The sequence below is a fragment of the Taudactylus pleione genome, unplaced genomic scaffold (assembly GCF_031769625.1).
Source record: "Taudactylus pleione unplaced genomic scaffold, aTauple2 ptg000066l, whole genome shotgun sequence".
Taxonomy (NCBI): Eukaryota; Metazoa; Chordata; class Amphibia; order Anura; family Myobatrachidae; genus Taudactylus; species Taudactylus pleione.
The window spans coordinates 31,438,465-31,452,525 of NW_028284468.1; the positions used below are offsets into that span (position 1 = coordinate 31,438,465).

General features: G+C 39.4%; 1 protein-coding gene and 1 pseudogene across 1 annotated transcript in view; both read right to left on the reverse strand.

The window, feature by feature from the left end:
• Window positions 1-14,061, reverse strand: part of GRIN2A (glutamate ionotropic receptor NMDA type subunit 2A) — a 718,378-nt gene that overhangs the window by 620,643 nt on the left and 83,674 nt on the right. The gene's annotated exons all lie outside the window — the stretch shown is intronic.
• On the reverse strand, window positions 7,817-8,313 carry LOC148534557 (profilin-1 pseudogene; annotated as a pseudogene).

The window sequence follows — 14,061 nt, forward strand, 5'->3', positions numbered from 1 at the left end:
CTAAAAGGATTTATACATCTGTTAGAGCACATATTTTATGCAGATCCTTATTTCTAAAACAGCTGGTTCCATGAATATGTAGATCAAGTTTGTTTCCTTACTGTAGCTTAGTGAGAGTGCTTTTATAAGCTAATAGGAAAGAAAAACAACCATTCTTTAGAACATTTTTCTTTGGACACTTTACATCCTCTGTTATTTATTAGTTGTACATACAGTACATAGTATAGGTTTTTGTATTATAAGGACTTATGATAAACCTATGGCTGTGGCTATACAGTACTTAACCAAATGTATATATGAAATTAAACTTGATGACCAGTAGCAGAACTACAGGAGGTGCAACTGCTATGAAGAATGTACCCCTCTCTGATGCCCTCACTCTCACCAGACCCTTGCTCTGTGCACAAAAGAGGCAACAACAACATTTGTAGGGCCCCTACCTACATTTGTCTATGGCAGCCGGCAATGCCTGTTCTGCCTATATTGTTCGCTAACCCAGGAACTACTGATAAACTGCTTTCCGTGGTGTAATCTTATGTGGCATCTACCATGAAAATACTGTATTTGTCTTAGCTGTAAATTCTTAACCATGTTTTGCAATGTGCATTTATACCCTAAGAGGGGGGAAGGGTAAATCAAACTTTCTAAAGAGGACAAGTTGAGAAATTTCACAGAGCAACCATACAGCTTCTAGCCTTCATTTATCTAATACATTCTATAAAGTGATAGCTAGAGTCTTGTTGCTATGGGTATCTTCTTACCCCTCCTCTTTAGATGGTTTTATGTGGATAGCGGAGGGTTCTGCATAGATCATGGTGGGGTTGAAGTGAATCAGAGTATATATTTTGTACGGATTTGTAATTTTCAAATGTTAGGAGTTATATTATGCTTATCCCCTCAATCCTTCTGCATTTTATGTTTTGTCACATTGCCTGTAATACACAAACTCAAGTGTTAATAATAATAGTGATTTTTCATAGAAGCAAATCCAATTAAACACGCATTGTCAATGTAATTAATTAGAGCTCTTATTCAATTATTCAGTCAGTAATTGATAGGTATTATCTCTGATGAATCTGACGCAGAGGGACATGACTAGCTTAAGTTAAAAATGATTGCTTATTCTGTGAATAGTTCTCCATATCACCATTGGTTCAGCTTCCTCTGTACATAAATGTCCTTCCCTATTTGTACTGGCAGCTTTTAAAAGCATTAGGATATTTTCACATGGACAATTCACGGCTTCCTAGCTCCAATGAGTTTACCCATCTGTGAAGGCAGCACATGTAAATGGAGGTGAAACAGTACGTGTGACAGCCACAATATATGCCTGGTGCATGACGGACCATAGCCAGAATAACACGATCAGTCTTCTGTCCTATATTATGCATAATGTTATCCTCATGTAAATCAGACCTGTGCACTATTATTATTATACAAAATGTATAAACTTCCCACAATTTATGTTGCACTGTACAATTTATGAGAGATTGATACGCACACTAAAGCAAACTAATAGGAAAGGATGAAAAGTATGATGCTCATAGGAGCTTGCAATCTAAGCATCAAATTGGAACTGTAATCAAACTAATATGGGTAATGTGGTTAACTGAGCTTCATTGGGTCATATTGAAATATAGAATAATTTGAGGCAATTTGTATTAGCTAATTATTTGGCTTAAAAAATTGGATTACATTTCTTAAATATCCCTTTTAATACAAAATAACTGCACGTAAAGCAATGTCTCAGCATTATTTCCATTCAGCTGTAATGGCTTCATTAGTGAATCAGATATGATCAAAGAGATACTGGGAGAAAAAGATGCCAGCATCGCAGTATCCGCTTCATCTGATTATTTTACATTACCTTAGGTGGAAATGTTATGAAGATTTCCTGTAAAACTGGGTCTGGCTAAAAAAATATATTTTAGGAATGACACATTGCAAAGATATCTATATTTTCTGTAGGAAACTCATCTAATCAAAAGTTTATGTCTTGCATCATTATATAAAGCCGCACTACCATGCACTGGGTACATTTTACCAACCTTCACTTTACATTATCTAAAACCTGCTTCACTGCAATGGCCTTATGTTTACTTGGACTCACTTTAGGGGGTACATTTACTAAAGTGAGAGTTTTTAGAAGTGAGTTTTAGAAGAGATGTTGCCCACAGCAACCAATCAGATTCTAGCTATTATCTTATAGAAGGTGCTAGTTAAATGTTAAGTAGAATCTGATTGGTTGCTATGGGCCACATCTCTTCTAAAATGCACTTCTAAAAACTCTCACTTTCGTAAATTTACCCCTAGGTCTTATCATAGCTCAAGATGAAAACTTGGGAGGGGAGGCAAGCTGGAGGACCAATCACAGGTTGCAATCAGCAGATTCAATTTGCAATAGAAATGCTCAAAGCCCCTCTCCTCCTTCCACCAGCATTTTGGTGTGTCTAACAGCATTGACATGATGATGGTAATACTGAACTAGGAAAGCACCAGAAAATGGCTGCATGGAAAATTAAAGGAGATTAAAGTTGATTGAGTGAGTGACAGTGCAAATTTAAATCATATAAGTTCTAAGTGCTTATATAAAAGAACAAGGGCCTGATTCAGCTTTGATCGCTATTGCGATCGCTGCTGCGATTACGTATGCAGTTCAACTGCGATAGTAAGCTAATCCATGCTAATACATTGTGATCGCAATGCCCTCGCAGCAGTGCACTGGAATGCCCACTGTACCGTACACGCATCTGTAATACTTAGCAGAATAGCTAAACCATCAGTACAATCGAGTACTATCACAGCCTCATGCACATTTGCACAAGCCCTGACCTTACTCAGAAATTGCTAACAGTCACGCACGCTCTGATACCTCAGGCTGCGTAGGCTGCCGCAGTAGATCATTTATGCACGCCCCTGAAACGGTGTGTATTTGTAACTATGTTCCTTGCTGAATCAGGTCCCAAATTATGACTTTGTTCCGTTACAATTTGACCTACAGTATAATCTGTAATTGCATTGGAGAATTGTATAGTTTGTACTTTACTTGCTTCTCAATCACAAGTTCATTAGTATGTACAACAATTCATATCTATCAACTGTCCTGATTTCAGTGGAACAGTTCAGAATCAAGGTCTCTGTCCCACCTTTCTAACTGAGACTGCAATGTGCTTGTTGGGAAAGTAAGCCCCATCCACCACTGCTCTGTGTGTCCATGGCCCTCTTCTCGTGTGCAGCAATGCATGCTGCTGTCCCTATAGATATAGGGAGATGCTGGGAGGCATGATCAATCTACTCATACCAAGTTCATGATAATACACGATAATATCCTCACCTAGATCTGGGGTGACATTTGAAAGAACAATATTCAGACAATTGCATCAATGCTTGAATGGATTGGATGGAGTACCCATAGAGATGGTTGGGCATCCCAAAAGTAACAATACTACTGAGCAACACACTAGCACCTATTATAGATTTCTGGGGACTACCCTGTCAATAACCTTCAATTATTTTAAACATATTTAGATCAACAATTCTATTAAAAACAATATTTAAGAAACATAAAGAAAACCTCAATGAATGACAGAAAAATGAAAACTGTTATACAAAGATTAAAACCACGTTAGAGCGTATACAGTATACTCTCACACTGCATGCATGGACATTAATGAGTATATTCGCCCATATGCAGAATTGTATGCATCTTTGCAGTCTGCCCATCCCTATATGTACAGTATGCTTGGTTTGCTACTCATCATCATCAGTGCGGACTTGGTGCAAACATGCATATTTACATGTGTGTCCAAATCCACAGTTTGTCAAATGTGCTTGTAATGCATATGACTCTTCATCACCCACAAGTCCTGGTATTGGGAACTGGTATGTTTAAAACAGCGACATTATAGTAGAGCACCCCTTTATTCCTATTTTGAACAAATTCAAATATGATACTACAAAAAGTTACTTTAAAGTGTAAAAGACCTCTAAACATCAGTACAGTATGAAGCTGTTTTACACTATTAGAACAAACATATGTGCAGTTGAAGCCTCACAAAAGGTACCTTATATTATTTCTGTATCCATGTACAGTTTTACTAGTGTCATGTTACATTGTAGAAATGATGTTAATTACAGATTATGGCACTAGCCTTCTTTCTAAACTGTATATATCAACAGACCAAAAGAAACAACATTTTAAACACAAAGAGCCCCACTTACTGTATAGCAGGCTTGTCCCCCATACACAGTTGAGACAGTTTTTTGTAGTAGACTGTGCAGTTAACTGATCCTTTGTTGAATGTCTCAGTACTGTTAAATGACAGATTACAGTACATTCTTTCCAATATTAGTCATGCCACAAAATAGTTTCTATATACATAGATGTTGAGTTCACTTTGTATCAATGATGATGTGCATTATGGAAAAAAGATGCAAATAAATATAGTATACTCTGCAGGGTGTCACTGCATTCAATATACACATTATTCTTACTACTTACGTGTAGGGAGATGAGTGAATAGTTTGCTGATTATGACAGAAAACAAAATATTAGGACTATCTTGCATCTTTTGGAGAATTAGAAGACTGTAAACATGAGATAACTGGACTGTGTTTGGTTCATGAATGATTCACAGTTTGCTTAAGGCAAGAAAATTACAGTAGCTGTCAATCATTCTGTTTAGATGTTAAATGTAAATGTTTCCCTCCTAAATTCATTACAGACTAAAAGATAATGTAGAACAGACAACCACAACAGCCACACATGGTTAGCAGCATGCCAAAATCATCACCATGAATAATATAATTATCACCATAAAACAATAGCCACTTTCTTGAGCAGTTTCTCCAGTAACAGCACTATCAATATATGTACAACCAGGAAAAAAATTGATACCTAAAGTACTGTATGAAGCATTCATGTCTTGGAAGTAATATTAATGTTGTTATAAATTAAGATTTCATTTAAAGATTACATAAATATACCATATATAACATGATCTGAATTTAAATTTCTTATGTGAATGTTGGATAAAACATAGAAAACCTCTGCATATTTGAAATTATATGCTTGAAATACATGATTCTCACAGCAACAGAATAAAATTAACAATACAGTACATGCGAAACATAATAAAAACGGTTGGATGGTGGTGGGATATTTTGTCTATATTCAAAAAGTCGACATTCAACATGTCAAGAGCATAATGTCAAAATTCATAATGTCGACAGAATAATGTCAATATGTTCTGATTGCCGACATTGCCGATGGAATGTTGACATGCCAAATGCCAACATCCACAATGCCAACACTGACATAATGTTGATATTGCCAGAATGTCGACAGATGGCATATCGACAATGGGATTTTGCATTCACTCCTAATCTAAACCTAAATGTGAGTACACACTAGATGATATTTTGTACGATTCGCCCGATTTCAACTAATCGGAAAGACAAAACGTGCAAAATATGCTCAAATCATGACAGTCTACTGTGGGTCATACGTCGCATCTTCAGATCTTGCCTACAGCAGGCAAGAGCTGCCAATCTTGTAAATGACGCACGAAATAGTTTAGGATGCACGATAGATTGTTGCTCAGATTGGACACTTTTTATATCCATACTGAGTCTTGGCGTGCTGGGGAGCTGCCGGGGAGAGTTCAAGGGAAATCGTTAACGATAACGCATCATGAGCACATAGTCTAGTGTGTACGCACCTTAACCCTGATCCTCACATCAGCCTATCCCTAATCTTTCCCTGACCCTAATCTAACCCTAATTGTAGCCTAACCCTAATTGTTGCCTAACCCTAACCATATAATGGTGTGTCGACATTCGGATAATGTCAGCGTTTTCTCAGTGTTGACATTGTGAATGTCAACATTCTGTTTATGTCGATATCCTAAATGCTGATAGACCATGTCGACATTCTGGTGTCAACAAACTGACTGCATAAAAGCCAGACTAAAATGTAAATGGCACAATAGTTGAAAGAACTTTTACACCAAGTATGCATTAAAGACACTGAAGTACACTTGTAAAGGATATTAACAAAATAATTATTGTTTTAAAAAAATGCATAACTTTTTAGCATAATGGCAACATTTCATGGACTGTTCAAGCCAACCGTGTTGTCTGTTCATCAGTTACACTAATAATATACTTACTTGGAAAGTCTGTCAGACTCCAGAATTTTTGGGAAGTACCAGGGACTCCTGAACAGATTGTAAATTTCCCACATCACCCCCACTTCATATTGAAATGGGCAGGATGAGGAAGTGCAATGACAAACTCTGAGTATTGCATCATCTTGGGCCCGATCCTCTTCTGGGATCCGCATTTTGATGCATTATGCTATTTCAGTTATCATCTGCATCTCCCCTCCTAGCAATGTCAAAGAGGGGAGACATTTAAAGTTGGCAAGTATGACAGTTGGCAAATATTGCCGCGCTGAGCCGATTCAATTAGGGGGGATTCCTCATGCGGCAGTCCCCAAGACACCACGTGTGAGTCCCCGCAGTCGGACTTTACCTCGCACCTCATGGAGGTGCGAGGTAAAATCCAAGTAAAAACTGCCTATTCGGCCTCGCCCCGAGGGAAAAACATACTGATTCCGCAGTTTTTGCGGAATCAGTGTGTTTACATGCACGAGTCCCGATTTAATGACCCAGGGGAAAAGCTATTTACTTGAATAGCTATTCCCACGCCACTGGACTATTGGCCGGCAATTAGTCGCGGGTGAACTCCAGCGGCTAATTGAATATGCCACTAAGTGTGATTTCATTATTTTGAATTGAAACAAAGCAAAGCAAAAACAAGAATGAAAAAAACTTAAAATACATAATAAAAACATCAAAATAAAAACAATTTGTGAATAAAATTTATGTGAAAAGCATAAATATAAAAGGTAGTTTCTTATGGTCGAAATTATGCACAGGAGCGTTTCTCAGTTTGCTCCTCCTGAATTGTGTCAGTGTTCATCTACAGTATGTTAATCCTATGTACAAAGAAAAATTCCAGTGTATAGCAATTTGCCTGTTATCCACAACCAAAACTACAAAATGTGTAGAGAAAAATCCACAGATGGATTATGTTTCCCAATGCAGTACAGATCAGATTCCCCAAGCTGACCTCAGGATCTCCAAAAATATATATGGCATACTTTGAACATTTGTCAAGAATGCTATTAAGCAGACTTTGGTTGAGGTGGTTGTTACTCACCATTTTGTTGTTAATGTTTGCTTGTCCTCAGTGACGAACTGGGGCTGTACATCAGCCCTGGCAGTCCATCCTGTGCGTGCATGCAAAGGGGGAGTGGTTTAGTTTCAAGGGGGGCATGCCATGAGTAATGGGGGCCTGGCCTCGCGGCACACCCCCCTCTCTTCCTTGGCCAATGCAGCCACCCCTTCCCTAAGCTAATACACTGTATCCGGCAACATTGGGTTACTTCTGCCCTCCTCGAACCGGCCCTGAGACCATCGGCCATTCTGACAAATGCTAAAAGTGCCAGATGGCCAATCTGGCCCTGTTTGTCCTCAATAGTCCTGGAATTCTGGTGCCAGTTTTAGGTGCATGTGTGCAAGGTGTAAAGAACTGACAGTGCTTTTATGGGTTAGATTTATTTTTTTTTTGAGATTTTTTTTATTCTTAAATCAGATATAAATTGCTTCTTGAAAAAAAATTTTGGGTTCATTCTGGTGACCAGGGGCAGCAACAAGTGATCAAAAAACAAAAAAGGCATAACGGGGGGAAATTAATCAGTGGGTTGGTCCAATGTTGGCAGCTGGAACAGGTGAAGGATCGGGGTGGGGGGAATCAGATATTTTGATCTCTTAGGTATTTCCCCAAGTCATGCGTTTTAGTATGGATTGTTCCCCCATAGACTCCTTCTCGGCCCATCGCAAAGATAAGAGCTGAATTGGTTTTGCATATGGCTATGTTAACCGTGGGCCCCTTCGTCCTAAGATCCATCATGTGAGAGTCTGGTAAAAATAAGGAGTCTCTGATCACACCGCACTTTTGGTTGCCAAGGGTGACCCCATTTATGAAGAGCGTACTCCGGTCTTCAGAAAGCAAAGTCTTGATCTCTGCTGCCGTGATCTGGGAGCACTTGCTACCCGGGTGGGTGGCCCATGGGCAGGGCGGATTCTGGCCGTAGATGGCGGCGTCCTGGCAGTCGGGACCCACTAAGCTCTTTACATAATCGTCCCAGGACATGGCGGGGGCAGGCGGGTGTGTGTCGGGCGTCCGGGTGTTGCAGCGGGCAGAGATGCGGCTGCCTCGTGCTCCTGGGTCTGTGCACGCGTAGGATCCCCCTGGGTTAGATTTATTTAACATATATTGCATAATACTTCATCTACAAGGCAATATCACTATAATCTACAGTGCACAATACAACATTGTGGTAGTGTTAAATACTAGCCTATATGCACGGACCAGTTTTGCACTCCACCATACACGGTAATCTATTCCCTATCTGAAAGCTATGCCATTAGGTATTTTGAGTAAGCATGGCTAACACATTTCGTTGCAAGCACATGACTTCTTCAGGTGGTATATTAGTTGTGCAGCTCCATGACTAGTAGTTCATGTATATTTAAGAATTGATGTGGACCTCTCAATGCATCACATACAATCAAAAGGAATTCTTCCAAATATTTAACAAAAATTTGCCTAGCAAACAAATGGAAAAAGAGTAGATTCTAGTTGTCAGTATTCAGATACAATTTCCAGAAGCAATTTACTGTTTCTTAGCTGAACCTAAACATGTTCTCACATTCTGGTTGTCTTCAGGCTCCTATCCACTAGACGATATGCTCGATGAACGATATCTTCTAGTGTATCCCCGGAATTGATGTGCTTAATGTCATTCCCGACATTGAGCACACACACTGAACGATATAATTCACGATATCATTCAGTGATGTCACCCTCCCTCATCCCTGAACCTGCACAACCTGACGATATCGTCAGCTTGGACTGCAGGTTCGGGCGATGAGTCATTGTCAACGACTAGTGGGAGAGCGCATTGCTGGTCATTGCCGCATATCCACTGTACGATATTGTGGACGATGAATGATAACAATATAGTTATAGTTCAGAACGTCCAATTTATCGTGTAGTGGATATGCGCTATTACAGTGGTGTATATTTATGAAACTGACATAACCTGTTTGTGCTGAGATAGGGCTTCACCATATCTATTAAAGTATTACCACCACATAAATAATAAGAATCATGGCAGTGATCCTCTTATTGCAGAGGTAACTTACAGAAAAAAATGTTGTTGTTTTTTTTAATAAAATATTATTTTCTAATGCAAATTTCACATTAATGTTTTTTCATCTATGGTGTTAAATAAGTGTTAATATTTTACTTATTTAACTTTTTATTGGACGAAGTGGAACTACTGTAGACGCCCAATCCAAGCTATCAGTTCCAGTGCTCAAGTGGATTATGTCAACCATTTACTAGCTGGAATTCCCCTCAACCATGTGTTCCTGATTTCATACATACTAAATGCTGCAGAAAGACTGATCTACCTCTGTCACCACTCCACAAATGCCGCAACACTCTTCTGTTCCCTACCAGACTCTCCGAATCCTCAGAGATCCTCTAGAAAGCCTTCATACATCTAAAACCTCACTTCTCACTCTAACCTCTGTGCCTTTCCTGTTCTCTGTTAATCACCTGTCATGCCCTCCTACAAGATTTCCCCCAAGTCACTACCCAACTATAGTATTCTTTATTCCTCACCAAGTCTGACTCTACCCACGCCTTCATATATTTAAATGCTGTATGAAAATCCCATTTCCTAGAGCCATTGGTACATCCTTGCTGATGTCTGCACCATTAGCCACACTCTCTTCTTTTGCCTCAACTTCTCTTTTTCATTAGATTGTAAGCTCTTTCCTTTTCTTTTTCCTGTTTTATGTACACTTTTCAATTTCTTACTTTATGTACAGCATGCTCTGTTTTCCTTTGGTTCGGCTTTATGGCACCTTATAAACCAACAAATAAGGAAACACATTATAAAAAATAGAGATCACTGTACTAAAAAGTAGTTCACCCTATTGTAATATGACGTCTACGCAGCTACGTATTTGTATGTACAGTAATTGTCACCACAGTGCTAGGAGTAACATTTGTGTCTTCAATAACAGAATACATACTGTATCTCCTCCCCCTCATCTACATAAAATGGCAAATAGATGGGACAAATACAGAAACATTTCTAAAATAAATAGCTAGCATGGCATATAGTTGATGCTCCAATGAATTAGGCAATGGTAATGTATTGTGATGGGCTCACTTAAAGCACAGCTGGGTCTGGATTAATTAGTGGATCTGCAGCTGAATAACAACTCAAAATTGAAGGGGAAATAGAAAAAAAGAAATAAGTTGATTTAAATAAACAGTTACTAGGAACATTCTAAAATATATATTATAATATATAATAGTTCAGAAACTAGTTCAATATATATATATATATATATATATTTTTATAAATGCAATAGCATGGGTGCGGCACTCAGGGCTATATAAACATCCAGAAAATACAACACTTCAAGTTGTTTACAACGTTTCATTCATATATATGATTTTCGTCAGGTAAATCAGATTACCTGATGAAAATCATATAAATGAATGAAACGTTGTGAACAACTTGCAGTGTTGTATTTTCTGGACATTTATATAGCCCTGAGTGCAGCACCCGTGTTATTGCATTTATCTATTCCTGTGGAGGCACTGGGCCCAGTTACTTTTTATATGAGTGCCGGACCATTGTGGCTGATATATATATATATATATGTATATATATACAAGGGTACAAGGGCTGATTGAAAAGTAATGAGACTGCACCTGTTTTTTTGTCCTATAGGTAGACCTGGCAACACTATGCTGGTTATTGTAAAGCTCTTTGCTTGGTCACAGGAAGTGGAAGATCTTTGTACGTTTCGTCATGGCGGATGAGGAAGACATGTCTGTGAGATTACGTCAGAGATGTGTGATTGATTTTTGTGTTAAACTTGGAAAAAGCAGAAATGTTTCCATACACTGGCCTGTTGTTTGGATTCTGGATCATAATGACAAATCACAGCACAAAAGGAACTGCATGCCAGCATGCCTGCCAGTGTGGCGGGCATGCAGTTCCTTTTGTGCTGCCTGAACTGTTACCTGATGATTTGGGATTGTGTATGTATAATATATATATATATATATATATATATATATATACATACATACAACATGATGCACCATTCCTCCATCAGAGCAACATTAATGGGTAAGGAATCGGACCAACCTGTAGCCCGACACTTTAAAGATGCCCGTCATCCACTTGCATGTTTGAGATATAAAATCATAGACCATGTTCCAGTGTCATCTAGGGGCGGTGATCGGGCAAAAAGGTTGTTGCAGATTGAGGCGAGATGGATCCACCTCTTGGATACCAATAATCCAAGAGGACTAAATGACAAAATTTCTTGGAATACTCTCATGTAACTCTACATTGTTTCCATATTTATGGCTTATGTAACAACCAATATTTGTCATTATATATTTCCCTTTTGCTAATATTTAAAGTAGAAGCTGCCAGTTCTCCACTATATATTTACTTATATGTTCTGTATATAGTCTATTTTCATTTCTTTACTTTTTTATTTTACATATTTATTTATGTGATATTTTCAGATGTAAGATCCATGTATTCACTTTTTGCTTGATTCATACACTTACACTGATTACATATGCGATACTATTGCTGTACTGCCTGACATACTATTTTTGTACACTCCTCTCCCCTCTCCTGCAGCGTGCCGCGTTGGATGTTCTGGCTCAGGTCTTTTGACTTTCCATCTCCTTTGTAGTCCTGGCATCTGTGGTTTCCTTAGTTACCCCTGTTCATGTCGCGCGGTCCAGCGCGACGTCCCGTGATATCATAAATCTCGCGACACCCTTCTCGAGGAGGACCGGAGGATGCACATTGGATCACCTTGTTTGTACATGTCTACTTAAGGTAAGCACCTTATGTTTGTATACTTTTATACCCTGATGACAAGACCTTAAAGGTCTTGAAACGTCAGCAATAAAACAACTGTTTTACTATTTATAAAAAGTCGGAGGAGTGCCGCTTGTTCATGATTTATATGGACACACACGACAAAATATGTATTTAATTATTATATTAGAAGAAAAGCATCGCCAAGAGAATGAAAGAAAACCCCATGGTCAAGGTGTCTTCCATACTTTGGGCCCTAGGCCCCTGGAGCACTGATTCTTTAGACCTGGTTGCATTATGTGGAGATTCGCATTAGGCCTATCTTCTCCACCTAGACTACTAAGTCTATGAGACTTTTAGGCAACCATAGTATAAACACATTGGCAGGCAACTAGGCCTGAGGGACCAGTTAGTAATTTGTGCCATGCACTGGGCATTAGGCTCCACTGTCTCTTAGCCCACCAGGGAATAATTACCAACTTACTGTGGTGTTACGATATAGACTCTATCCATGCTCATCTTCCAGCCAAAATTGCTGAGTTGTCCTGATAACACAAAATGGTTGAGGTAAAGGCACAGTTTCACGTTAGACAAAGGGCAATGTTTGCTAATACTGCTTTTCCACCTAAGTACAGGGTCTGACACGAGACCCTGGACATACCCTTTTTACACTACGGCACCGATCCGGGTTGTTCCCTGATCGGCCCCATTCACACTTCACATGGGTGCAGTGGAACACTTCTCCCAGCGCTTGGAGATGACATCATCGCCAAGCGGTAAGAAACCAGGAGGTACCCATGCTGTAAACAGGACCTGGGTCGGATGACCTAGGTTACCCGTTTACACTGCAGGGTTTCATTGGTCATTCCCGTGTTAAACCCTGCAAGTTACCTGGGTTATATTATTCAACTCGGGAATTCAACCCTGGACCCTTTTACACCTAGAAGCAACCAGGGTTAACCCTGCAATAACCCGGGTTTTAGCTCTGGTGTAAAAGAGGTATTAATGAAACCTCTCAGTCCAGCATTGTTATTTACATCTGTTGCATAATTTCTAACTCAAATTTTTTGAAGATACCGAGTACAGTGGCTTTACAATGAACATTCAGTATTTGAAAGGTAATCATATAATATCAATGCACAGTAAAGAAAACTACTTATTAATATAAAGGTTTTTCTAGATCCATTTGAATTGTGTTCAGCCTACTACTATTACTACTATCACCTCCCATAGCTGAACTTTGTTGTTCCAACCTGTCAGTAGAACGTGAAATATTTGTAAAACAATGTACCACTGAGTTCTGCTGGTGTTATGTTGCCAATGCCTAAAAAGTAAAATGCAAGTGATGAGTGAAAGAAACTGCCAATTTTGGTCAGGGGTGCAATTTCAGCTCAAGAGGTTGGCAGGTATGAACACCCAGGACACCAGCAAGATGGAGCCAGAAAGGAGCATACTTTGGGCGGAATTCAATTCTTTATAGCCGCTATCGCGCCCGACGGAGCTATTCAATTCTTGTTCCTGTCGGGCACGATAAGCTGTCAAGTGCTAAATTTTGGCTCACAGCCCCAGGGGGATGAGAGCTGAAATGTGCGAAAAGTGACATGTTTGAGCGCCCAAACATCACTTTTCGCGATCGCGCTCAGCACTTTGGTCGGGTTTAGCTGCTATACGCGGCTAAACCTGACCTCTATGGGCGCGATCAGCGCAAACATCTTGGACAATTGTATAGCGGCCCGCGATCTCCTGTCACTTTAGACGGGAGATGCGGGCCTTGAATACAATTGAATTCCGCCCTTTGTGTTCAGAACACAGAATCCTGGTGTCATGAGAACAGGCGAGCAGGTCATTTTCAATTGCACTTGCATATTGTTGGGTGTACATCTTATTATTCGCAGGTGAGGAATACTCAAATATAGGCTGAAACAGTTCCTGTTTCATAATGAAAAGAAAACAATTGGCACACTAACAGAGAGACAAGCTAGGAGCAGGAGGAGAGTGACTCCAAGTAATAGCTGACTAATAGTCCTTCAGCAGGGCCATCAAACAGTGTGAGTGAT